We start from the raw sequence: 13,488 nt of genomic DNA on the forward strand, positions 1-13,488 counted from the left end.
TTTTACCAATGTTTTCTAATTTTAATTATTTAATTTGTGGCGCTGACTTGACTGCCGGTTATTGGAGGGAAACGATTTCCTCAACATCAATGCCATAGTAAAACGCTGTTTTTGGATATAAATATGAACTTGATAGAACTAAAAATGCATGCATTGTCTAACATAATGTCCTAGGAGTGTCATCTGATGGAGATTGTAAAAGGTTAGTGCATCATTTTAGCTGGTTTTATGGTTTTGGTGACCCTGTCTTTGAATTAACAAAACATTACACACAACTCTTGTAAATGTACTGTCCTAACATACTCTAAATTTATGCTTTCGCCGTAAAACCTTTTTGAAATCGTAAAACGTGGTTAGATTAAGGAGATGTTTATCTTTCAAAGGGTGTAAAATAGTTGTATGTTTGAAAAATTTGAATTTTGACATTTATTTGGATTCAAATTTGCCGCTCTTGAAATGCACCTGCTGTTGATGGAGTGCACCACGGGTGGCACGCTAGCGTCCCACCTAGCCCATAGAGGTTAAGGAGATGTTTATCTTTCAAAGGGTGTAAAATAGTTGTATGTTTGAAAAATTAGAATTTTGACATTTATTTGGATTCAAATTTGCCGCTCTTGAAATGCACCTGTTGTTGATGGAGTGCACCACGGGTGGGACGCTTGCGTCCCACCTAGCCCATAGAGGTTAATTTAAAATCTGGCATTACAGGTGCTTTCAAGAGATATTCATCTATAAATCTTAGAATGACAATATTACATTTTAAAAATGTTTTTTCGAATAGTAATTTAGTAAATTGTAGCTCTGTTTCATCGGATGCATTTGAGGGAAAATAGTTAGTCAACGTTACGCACCGATGTAAAATGCTGTTTTTATATATAAATATGAACTTTATCGAACAAAAGAATGCATGTATTGTGTAACATGATGTCCTAGGTGTGTCATCTGATGAAGATTGTCAAAGGTTAGTGCTGCATTTAGCTGTTTTTTGGTTATTTGTGATGCATGTGGTTGGTCGGAAAATGGCTATGTGGCTACTGTTACAATATACTCCTCTAACATAATCTAATGTTTTGCTTTTGCTGTAAAGCCTTTTTGAAATCGGACAACGTGGGTCGATTCAGGAGAGGTGTATCTATAAAACAATAATTTGAAAAAAAAAATATTTTTTAAAAATTATTACATTTTGTTATGCTAATGGTGATATGATTTTTCGCTGGATGTCCGTCCTGTATACGGGACGGAGGCCGCACAGGGGTTAAGCCGTACACTCCACAGAGTGGGGCTTTATGGAAGAGCGGCCAGAAAAAAGCCATTGCTTAAAGAAAAAAAATAAGCAAACACGTTTGGTGTTCGCCTGAAGGCATTTGGGAGACTCCCCAAACATATGGAAGAAGGTACTCGTGTCAGATGAAACTAAAATGGAGCTTTTTGGCCATCAAGGAAAACGCTATGTCTGGCGTAAACCCAACAACTCTCATCACCCCGAGAACACTATCCCCACAGTGAAGCATGGTGGTTGCAGCATCATGCTGTGGGGATGTTTTTCATCGGCAGGGACTGGGAAACTGGTCAGAATTAAAGGAATGATGGATGGGGAGCCTGTTTCTGTCTTCCAGAGATTTGAGACTGGGACGGAGGTTCACCTTCCCGCAAGACAATATCCCTAAGCATACTGCTAAAGCAACACTTGAGTGGTTTAGGGAAAACATTTTAAATGTCTTGAAATTGCCTAGTCAAAGCCCAGACCTCAATCCAATTGAGAATCTGTGGTATGATTTAAAGATTTCTGTACACCAGCGGAACCTATCCAACTTGAAGGAGCTGGAGCAGTTTTTCCTTGAAGAATGGGCAAAAATCCCAGTGGCTAGATATGCCAAGCTTATGGAGACATACCCCAAGAGACTTGCATCTGTAATTGCTGCCAGAGTTGTCTCTACAAAGTATTGACTTTGGGGGGTGAATAGTTATGCACGCACAAGTTCTGTTTTTTGTATTATTTCTTGTTTGTTTCACAATAAAACATGTTTTTGCATCTTCAAAGTTGTAGGCATGTTGTGTAAATCAAATGATACAAATGCTTCTTATTATAATTTCTGCTCGGCATCAGACACATTTTGTGCTTCATTTGCACTTCTTCACTATGATCAGAATTCACAAACCGGCATTCTATCTGCAGACAGCTCTCTGGCTGATGTGTTGCTACTTTTCTCCAGTACTTCTCTAGGTGCAGCCAGCCTATGTTTCTCCAGTAAAATACAAGATTAACTTTGAGAAAAACATTAGCCGGCTACATTCTTTCTATGATAAACAAAAATTTGATGACCTTGCATAGTTTTTGCAAAAAATGCCTTGCTTTTTCATTGTAAGCTCTTTTAGCTGCCAGCCAAATTGTGTTGCACTTCTGTTGTCAACTGATGAAAATGAAGCTTTTTTCTGCCGAATGTGTTGCACAAATGAAAACTATAGTTGCACATCCCTGATCACTCTATTGAAGAAAAAACCCCACCTGTCTTTCAATATAAAATGCAACCCCTGTCAATACACAGCTGGACTCACCAGCTCCCGCTTTCTCCAGTTGTGCTATTTGCAAACAAAAACTTGACTGGCTCAACTGTTCTGGGGAACTACGGTAAGCTTTATAATGTAACAAGTGAAATGAAGAACACAATTTGCTTTATCTTCTAAGTTTACTGCAGGTAATTTCTTAACAAGTAGCTACAAATATTAAAATGTACAGAAAAACTTAAAATAAATAGTTTCAACAGTATTGACGGTATTGAAAAACCATCCTGTGGCTATTTCCAAATGCCCCGGTGTACGGTATAACACCTAAGCCTAGTTCATAAACTTTTTTATGATCATGATGGTGAAGCAGGCTCAAAACAAAGTAATGTATGCCAAGCATCTGGAATACTGAGTTAAAGTTCCTGTTTTCACATGCTACTGTTCAGTTTGAGCAGGGCGCTCAGCCCTCACCAGTTTTGCCGGTCATGTGACTGGCCATAGGCCACTGCACCCTGGTTCAGTTAAATTAAACCCATCCAATGTAATCTAAATACTATGCCAGAGTCTTTATTTTCATGACAGCAGCTGCTCCCATGACATTAGTTCCCTATTAATCCAGGCTGTATCACAACCGGCCGTGATTAGGAGTCACATAGGGCGGCGCACAATTGGCCCAGCGTCGTCTGGGTTTGGCCGGTGTAGGCTGGCATTGTAAATAACAATTTGCTCCTAGTTAAATAAAGGTGAAATAAAAAATACTAAAATAAATTAGCAGCACGGGACAGAGTGCTACATGTATGTGTGAATGATGCATCTTCACCGTCTGATATGACAGAGCCTCCATCTGTTACCCTATGGGATTCAATGGTCAGGGGATTAGAACTGTAATTTGTTGAGGAAACGGACTGATTTTAGACACTTCAATTTCTCCCTTCAACTCCAGGGTTGTGTTAATTAAGTACCAAACAGAAGAAAACTGACTGAAACAGGGAGGGACTATTTGGATTTGTCCAATAAAAAACGATAATCCTCATTCTCTGTTGAAATATGTTTTTAATAATTTTTTATAATTTTAAATGATTTTGTACCCCTAATTAAAGTATAAACTCAATTCAGGTTCTCCAAGATGCACTACCCCACCAAAAATATGTGCTTTGTCTTTCCCTCTAGTCTAGAGCAACACAAAGTATAGCTACGGTAAGTATGTATGTCCCGAGTGGCACAGCGGTCTAAGGGACTGCATCTCAGTGCTAGAGGCATCACTATCCAACCGGCTGTGATTGGGAGTCCCATAGGGCGGTGCACAATTTGCCCAGCGTTGTCAGGGTCAGGGTTAGGGTTTGGCCAGGGTAGGCCATCATTGTTAAGAAGAATTTGTTCTTTATTGACTTGCCTAGTTAAATAAAGGTTAAATTAAAAATGTAAATGTGTACTGGGGAACACTGCCTTGACATGCTGTCACGTTATTGAGGAAACTGAAGGAGCGTGCGAGGTGCATGTGGGCGTTCACACATCTAACATCTCTGTCAAACCCTGGGAATATTGTAGGAGGAAGGCAAGCGAGCCACCATTGCAACACAAGTCAATTAGCCTCCTCTCTCTTTCTCTCCCCCATCATGCTTGTGCTCCAGAGCCCCTGACGGCCACACTAATGAGCTAGGAATGCAGTGTTTGATTTGGTCTGAGGAGTATATTCAGCTTCACACCATTTGAAGAGAGCGAGAACTCCCTTCTCCTCTCCAGAGAGGTGTTTGAAGTCTATTTTGGCAGTGGTTAGCCTCTATGGGCTAGGTGGGACGCTAGCGTGCCACCCGTGGTGCACTCCATCAACAGCAGGTGCATTTCAAGAGCGGCAAATTTGAATCCAAATAAATGTCAAAATTCAAATTTTTCAAACATACAACTATTTTACACCCTTTGAAAGATAAACATCTCCTTAAACTAACCACGTTTTACGATTTCAAAAAGGTTTTACGGCGAAAGCATAAATTTAGAGTATGTTAGGACAGTACATTTACAAGAGTTGTGTGTAATGTTTTGTCAATTCAAAGACAGGGTCACCAAAACCATAAAACCAGCTAAAATGATGCACTAACCTTTTACAATCTCCATCAGATGACACTCCTAGGACATTATGTTAGACAATGCATGCATTTTTAGTTCTATCAAGTTCATATTTATATCCAAAAACAGCGTTTTACTATGGCATTGATGTTGAGGAAATCGTTTCCCTCCAATAACCGGCAGTCAAGTCAGCACCACTAATTAAATAATTAAAATTAGAAAACATTGGTAAAATATTATATTGTCATTTAAAGAATTATAGATTTACATCTCTTGAACGCAATCAACTTGCCAGATTTAAAAATAACCTTACTGGGAAATCACACTTTGCAATAATCTGAGCACTGCGCCCAGAAAAATACGCGTTGCGATACAGACTAGACGTCATGTTGGGGAGATCTAAAATCGAAAATACTATGTAAATAATCCATTACCTTTGATTCTCTTCATCAGATGTCACTTCCAGGTATCACAGGTCCATAACGAATGTAGTTTTGTTCAAAAAAGCTCATCATTTATGTCCAAAAATCTCCGTCTTGTTAGCACATGATCTAAGCCAGCCGGACTTCTCGTCATGAACGAGGGGAAAAAATATATTTACGTTCGTTCAAACATGTCAAACGTTGTATAGCATAAATCATTAGGGCCTTTTTTAACCAGAACATGAATAATATTCAAGGTGGACGAATGCATACTCTTTTATAACGTATTGGAACGAGGGTACCCAACATGAACTCGCGCGCCAGGTGTCTAATGGGACATCATCGTTCCATGGCTCTTGTTCGGTCAGATCTCCCTCCAGAAGACTCAAAACACTTTGTAAAGGCTGGTGACATCTAGTGGAAGCAATAGGAAGTGCCAAAATATTCCTCAGCCCCTGTGTTTTTCAATGGGATAGGTTTAAAGGTAATACAACACATCAGGTATCCACTGCCTGTCAGAAAATGTCTCAGGGTTTTGCCTGCCAAATGAGTTCTGTTATACTCACAGACACCATTCAAACAGTTTTAGAAAATTTAGGGTGTTTTCTATCCATATGTAATAAGTATATGCATATTCTAGTTACTGGGTAGGAGTGGTAACCAGATTAAATCGGGTATGTTTTTTTATCCAGCCGTGTCAATACTGCCCCCTAGCCCTAACAGGTTAATAATTCAAGTGTTCGCGCCTTCATTTCCTGGGCAATATGCGACAGGTGGAGTTCTCCTTGTCCTTCCACACATAAAGAACGTTTTGATATTCCTTCATTAGAGGAGGCACTAGCCTTTATTTAGCTCTCCGTATCACTAGAGTGAAAACTATATGCTATACATTTGGCCTTGTGTGATGGACCATTCATTGGGATTAAGGAGCTCATGATTGGTAATGGTATTATTGAGGACACTACATACATACATTTACTCTGGTATACATTGTATGACAAGTATATGTACTTGTCATACATACATTTACTCTGGTATATATATATATATATATATATATATATATATATATATATATATATATATACACAGTTGAAGTCGGAAGTTTACATCAACTTTAGCCAAATACATTTGAACTCAGTTTTTCACAACTCCTGACATTTAATCCAAGTATAAAATTCACTGTTTTAGGCCAGTTAAGATCACCACTTTATTTTTAGAATGTGAAATGTCAGAATAATAGTAGAGAGAATAATTTTTTCCAGCTATTATTTCTTTCATCACTTTCCCAGTGGGTCAGAAGATTACATACATTCAATTAGTATTTGGTAGCATTGCCTTAAAAATTGTCTAACTTGGGTCAAACGTTTCGGTTAGCCTTCCACAAGCATCTCACAATATGTTTGGTGAATTTTGGCCCATTCCTCCTGACAGACCTGGTGTAACTGAGTCAGGTTTGTAGGCCTCCTTGCTTGCACACGCTTTTTCAGTTCTGCCCACACATTTTCTATAGGATTGAGGTCAGGGCTTTGTGATGGCCACTCCAATACCTTGACTTTGTTATGCAGAGGTGTACACCCAGATGAGTTTCACCCTCTGGAGCTAATTAATGCGGAGTGCCTGTACCTGACAGCCCCATATTGTATTGATCACACTACATATTACAGCTGATTTGTGCATGTTTGGTATTTACAGTGCTATTCCTTTTAGAGCTGAATGTATGGATTGAGACACTTTCCAGCACACAACAATGCATTTCAAACCATGGCCGTAGGGTCGTAACACAAAACACAAATACACTATTGCTGGTTGAATCAGCAGATGTTCACTCAGTGCTATATACCTAAGGAACAAAAGTGTTAATAAAAGCACTATCAACAGTCTCTTATTGTGAAAAATATGATTTGAAATGATAAGTTTCAATACAAACCATACTACATGCTTGCCCCGGCTGGAATGAGCATGTTCTTCATATGCATTTGCTGAATTGCTTGGGGTATTGTTCATGCTGTCAAAGCTTCACACGCTCAGCTCTCCAAAAATGCAATTGTGTGGGCTTGCAATTGTTAATGTACCCTGAGCAGCTCACTTTCTCACTGTCGGAGGCAGAAGGTTAGATATCAGGAAAGTGGAAATAGCTTTTCCAGCGACCAGCTCGGCACCCAAAGCCTATCAATTCAGCCGTATCACTTTGTGCTTGCTGGAATGTTTCCAAATAATTTGTATTATGTTCTTCCATTTTGGGAGAGAGAGGAAAAGCAATCCAGAAATCATCCTGCTGTTGATCGATTTTTTTGGCAGGACAATGTTCTCTCTCCCCCTCTTTCCTGGGATAGAGGGATCTGTAATGGACAGCTTAAGCAGAACTGAGAGTGGTGCCATGTGGGGACTGTGTTTAATAACAGCATGTTTCAGGGTCTCTCTCGACATTCCCCTGCTCAAATGACAAATGAGTGTATGAGGGAAAGAGAAGGCCACTGTGGGTATGGATTTATTTTGTGACGCCAATTCATTTTACCACAACTGGCCATAGATTGGATATTGTCTCAGCGAGTTGGGTTTCCTTTAAGAGTCACCTTTTGTGCCCTTTGGTCTTCTCATCTTTTAAGTGCTTTTACAGATGGTTTTACACCAGCCATTTCTTTAGGCCCCCACAAGCCAGACACCTGGTTAACGTAGCCTCATTAGTTGGACTTATCTGGGACTTGTTTCCCAGGTGCATAGCATTAAGATCATTGTTAGAACCATCTTGCCATCTTTAATGGAGTTGTTTCCCAAGTTCTAGTGTTCCAAATCATTCTCAAAGCTGCCAATAACAAAGTCACTTTCCCTGGATTTTATTTTGTAGCAATCATTGCAGAGAATGACATTAAGAAGTGAAGCAATGACAAAGAACCTTAATAGCAGACTGGATTTTTTTTATACAAATGCCTATATATTTTCTTTACTTTGGTGAATATCTACATGTACAGCAGTAACAGTAGCGGTTTCAAGATTCATTTCAGTTGCCTATACAACACAAGCACTTTAAAGTTGGCCAAATCTGTGATTTGTGTATGAACTGTTTGCTAGTGTGGTATCAAACATGTGTTCTCCCTTTGGCATGGGTTGTGTTCATGGTACATTATGTTAAGCAATAAGACATGAGAACCCGTGGATCATTGTGAATAACCCATGACGAAAAGGGCTGTTCCTAGGCACAATGAGAAGTGGAGTGCTGGGAAACAGCCCTTAAGAGTGCCTTTTGCTTTTATAAAACACTTACCAACATATTTGAAAAAAGATTAACATGTTTTCATTGAAAACATTTCAATGAATTATCCAAGTCATTCGCTCTTTAACCTTGTTCTGAACACCTCCAACACAAAGGTAAAGTGGTTTGGTAAGAAGAATGCCCATCTGCCCACAGGTGTGATTACTACCTCTAAGGGTTTAGAGCTTGAGGTAGTCACCTCATACAAGTACTTGGGAGTATGGCTAGATGGTACATTGCCCTTCTCTCAATACATATCAAAGCTGCAGGCTAAAGTTAAATCTAGACTTGGTTTCCTCTATCGTAATTGCTCCACTTTCACCCCAGCTGCCAAACTAACCCTGATACAGATGACCATCCTACCCATGCTAGATTACGGAGACATAATTTATATATCGGCAGGTAAGGGTGCTCTCGAGCGGCCAGATGTTCTTTACCATTCGGCCATCAGATTTGCCACACATCACTACACTCTATACTCCTCTGTAAACTGGTCATCTCTGTATACTCGCCGCAAGACCCACTGATTGATGCTTATTTATAAAACCCTCTTAGGCCTCACTCCCCCCTATCTCAAATATCTACTGCAGCCCTCATCCTCCACATAAAACAACCGTTCTGCCAGTCACATTCTTTTAAAGGTCCCGAAAGCACACACATCCCTGGGTCGCTCCTCTTTTCAGTTCGCTGCAGCTAGCTACTGGATCGAGCTGCAACAAACACTCAAACTGGACGGTTTTATCTCAATCTCTTCATTCAAAGACTCAATCATGGACACTCTTACTGACAGTTGTGTGAGCTTTGCGTGATGTATTGTTGTCTGTACCTTCTTACCCTTTGTGCTGTTGTCTGTGCCCAATAATGTTTGTACCATGTTTTGGGCTGCTACCATGTTGTGTTGCTACCATGTTGTTGTCATGTTGTGTTGCTACCATGCCGTGTTGTCATGTGTCGCTGCTTTGCTATGTTGTTGTCTTAGGTCTCTCTTTATGTAGTGTTATGTTGTCTCTCTTGTCGATGTGTGTTTTGTCCTATATTTATATTTATTTTTTATTTTTAATCCCAGCCCCCATCCCCGCAGGAGGCCTTTTGCCTTTTGGTCGGCTGTCATTGTAAATAAGAATTTGTTCTTAACTGACTTGCCTACTTAAATAAATGTTAAATAAAATCAAAAACACAATTAGTTACAAAAGTTTACTAAGGGTTGGTTAAAGGCTGATTGGTTGGCTATGTAACATGTACGCTGGGAGTTGGGAAGCAAGTTCAGGGAGCAAGTTCAAACTCGAAACATGGGTAGTGTACAGACATGAACAATGGAACAGAAACAACGCCTGGGGAAGGAACCAAAGGAAGTGACAGACATAGGGAAGATAATCAGGAAGGTGATGAAGTCCAATTGAGTCTGAGGAGGCACTGGTGCACGTAATGATGGTGACAAGTTTGTGTAATAAAGAGCAGCCTGATGATCTAGAGCGCCGGAGGAGTATACCTGACAGTACCCCCTCCCTGATGTCGGCCAAAGGGATGATCTTGGGGACCAGGAGTGGACCGGTCACCTCAGAGAGGATAAAGACCCCACTTCCAAAATATAAGAGGCTTTATTAGCTGCTTAGGTTCGTAACTGTGTGAATTGCACAAACATACTCAGTTAAAGAGCTTCTTACAGGTGCTTAGAAGTATTGCTTGTCATGTACAGAAATACCCTAATAGTTTGATTTCCTACTCATCTCATCTACCTCATGCCTATCTATAAAATATCAGAATTCCTTATCTTTCATAAGATGACATGATGAAGAAGCTTCTGTAATCAGACGTGTTATGCTGCATATCTTACCATCAGCTTGGTGAGCTTCAATCCAATGGGTCAGTGATCCGTGAGGATCCAGATCCTAGAGGCAAATCACAGCCCAGGCCCCTACTCGCATCCCTGGGGCTGTGTGGCTGGCTGCAGGGCCCCATGTGCTGGCTATGGAGCCCAGATGTCATGCTGTCCCTGGTGGTGTCCTGAGCAGATGTGTCCCCTATGCCTGCCCTCCTCGCTCCACTGTATTTGGGCTTCGTCACTCACACAATGACATGAATGAGGCTCTGTTGGGCTAAATTGTGTGAGCGCTGCTATCTGTCCCAGGATCCTGCCAGATTCCGTATAGGAACGAGACACGAAAGCCCAGTTAGCCTAGCTAGCTTGGCATCTCAAATGGAGGCTGCTGTTGAACATTTCCAGCATTGCAGGAGCTTTGTTAACTTTGCTCTGTTCCAGGACAATATGGATCACACTGACTTCCAATGTAGCAACTGCTTGCTTGCGGAGGAAGACAGAAGCAAACCTACGTAAGCTACTAGGGAACCCACACCCACCTACTTTTTCAAAAGTTTACATACACCTTAGCCAAATAAATTAAACTCCGTTTTTCACAATTTCTGACATTTAGTCCTAGTAAAAATTCCTGTCTTAGGTCAGTTAGGATCACCACTTTATTTAAAAAATGTGAAATGTCAGAATAATAATTGAGAGAATTATTTATTTCAGCTTTTATTTCATTCATCACATTCCCAGTGGGTCAGAAGTTTACATACACTGAATTAGTATTTAGTAGCATTGTCTTTAAATTGTGTCACGTCCTGACCAGTAAAGAGGTTATTTTGTTATTATAGTATGGTCAGGTTGTGACAGGGGGGTGTTTGTATTGTGTGTTTTGGGATTTTGGGTTTGATCTATGTTACCTATTTCTATGTTCTCCTTTCTAGTTCTTCTATTTCTATGTTGTGTATGTTTGGGTTGATCTCTAATTGGAGGCAACTGATCCTTGTTGCCTCTGATTAGAGATCATATTTAAGTAGGGGTTTTTCTTCATGGGTTTTGTGGGTAGTTGTTTCCTTGAATAGTCAGTGCACCTTACAGGACTGTTTTTCGTTGATGTTTTTGTGTTTAAGTGTGGTTAAATACGAAGATGAGCACTTTATCCGCTGCATTTTGGTCCGATGATTCTTCCTCCTCAGACGACGAAGATTGTGACAATTTGGCTCAAATGTTTTGGGTAGCCTTCCACAAGCTTCCCACAATAAGTTGGGTGAATTTTGGCCCATTCCTCCTGACAGAGCTGGTGTAACTGAGTCAGGTTTGTAGGCCTCCTTGTACGCACACGCTTTTTCAGTTCTGCCCACAAATTTTCTATAGGATTGAGGTCAGGGCTTTGTGATGGCCACTCCAATACCTTGACTTTGTTGTCCTTAAGCCATTTTGCCACAACTTTGGAAGTATGCTTGGGGTCATTGCCCATTTGGAAGACCCATTTGCGACCAAGCTTTAACTTCCTGACTGATGTCTGAGATGTTGCTTCAATATATCCATGTAATTTTACTTACAGCTATTTTGTGAAGTGCACTAGTCCCTCCTGCAGCAAAGCACCCCACAACATGATGCTGCCACCCCCGTGCTTCAAGGTTGGGATGCTGTTGTTCAGATTGCAAGCCTCCCCCTTTTTCCTCCAAACATAACAATGGTCATTATGGCCAAACAGTTATATTTTTGTTTCATCCGACCAGAGGACATTTCTCCAAAAAGTATGATCTTTGTCCCCATGTGCAGTTGCAAACGGTAGTCTGTTTTTTTTATGGCAGATTTGGAGCATTGGCTTCTTCTTTGCTGAGAGGCCTTTCAGGTTACGTCGATATAGGACTCGTTTTACTGTGGATATAGCTACTTTTGTACCTGTTTCCTCCAGCATCTTCACAAGGTCCTTTGCTGTTGTTCTGGGATTGATTTGCACTTTTCGCACCAAAGTACGTTCATCTCTAGGAGACAGAACGTGTCTCCTTCCTGAGACGTATGACAGCTGTGTGGTCCCATGGTGTTTATACTTGCGTACTATTCTTTGTACAGATGAACGTGGTACCTTCAGACATTTTTTCTGAGATCTTGGCTGATTTCTTTTGATTTTCCCATGATGTCAAGCAAAGAGGCCCTGAGTTTGATGGTGGGCCTTGATATACCTCCACAGGTACACCTCCAATTGACTCAAATGATGTCAATTAGGCTATCAGAAGCTTCTAAAGCCATGACATAATTTTCTAGAATTTACCAAGCTGTTTAAAGCACAGTCAACTTAGTATATGTAAACTTCTGACCCACTGGAATTGTGATACAGTGATTTGTAAGTGAAATAATCTATCTGAAACAATTGTTGGAAAAATTACTTGTGTCGTGCACCGACTTGCCAAAACTATAGTTTGTTGTGGAGTGGTTGAAAAACGAGTTTTAATGACTCCAACCTAAGTGTATGTAAACTTCCGACTTCAACTGTAAATCCGAGATTCTCATTTAGTATGATATGTTGCGTTTGGTATGGTTACACAAGACAGATGGTTACTAAAGGCGAAAATGAAGGGAGGGTGGTTGGCCGGAGTGGATGTGTGGGTGTATAACGCAACCCAAAGGTTCCGAGTTCAAATCTCATCACGGGGACAACTTTAGCCTTTTAGTTAACCATTCCCATAACCCTAACACTTTTAGCTAACCCTTTCCCTAACGCTAACTCCTTAACTTAACCCCAACCATAACTCCTAGGCTAACTAACGTAAGCTAGCTAACGTTAGCCACCTAGCTAGAATTTGTAACTTACCATACATTTTTCAAATTTGTAACATATCCTCTCTGGGCTAGGTGGCACCAAATCGTCCCACCTACGTAACAGCCAGTTGAATCCTGTGGTGCGATTTTCAAATACCTTAGAAATGCTATTACTTCAATTTCTCAAACATATGACTATTTTACAGCTATTTAAAGACAAGACTCTCGTTAATCTAACCACACTGTCCGATTTCAAAAAAGCTTTACAACGAAAGCAAAACATTACATTATGTCAGCAGAGTACCCAGCCAGAAATAATCAGACACCCATTTTTCAAGCTAGCATATAATGTCACATAAACCCAAACCACAGCTAAATGCTGCACTAACCTTTGATGATCTTCATCAGATGACAACCCTAGGACATTATGTTATACAATACATACATGTTTTGTTGAATCAAGTTCATATTTATATCAAAAACCAGCTTTTTACATTAGCATGTGACGTTCAGAACTAGCAAACTTCCGGGGAATTTACTAACAATTTACTAAATTACTCACGATAAACGTTCACAAAAAACATAACAATTATTTTAAGAATTATAGATACAGAACTCCTCTATGCACTCGATATATGTCCGATTTTAAAATAGCTTTTTGGTGAAAGCACATT

Source organism: Salmo salar, chromosome 16, assembly GCF_965601325.2.
Source record: "Salmo salar chromosome 16, fSalSal1, whole genome shotgun sequence".
NCBI lineage: Eukaryota > Metazoa > Chordata > Actinopteri > Salmoniformes > Salmonidae > Salmo > Salmo salar.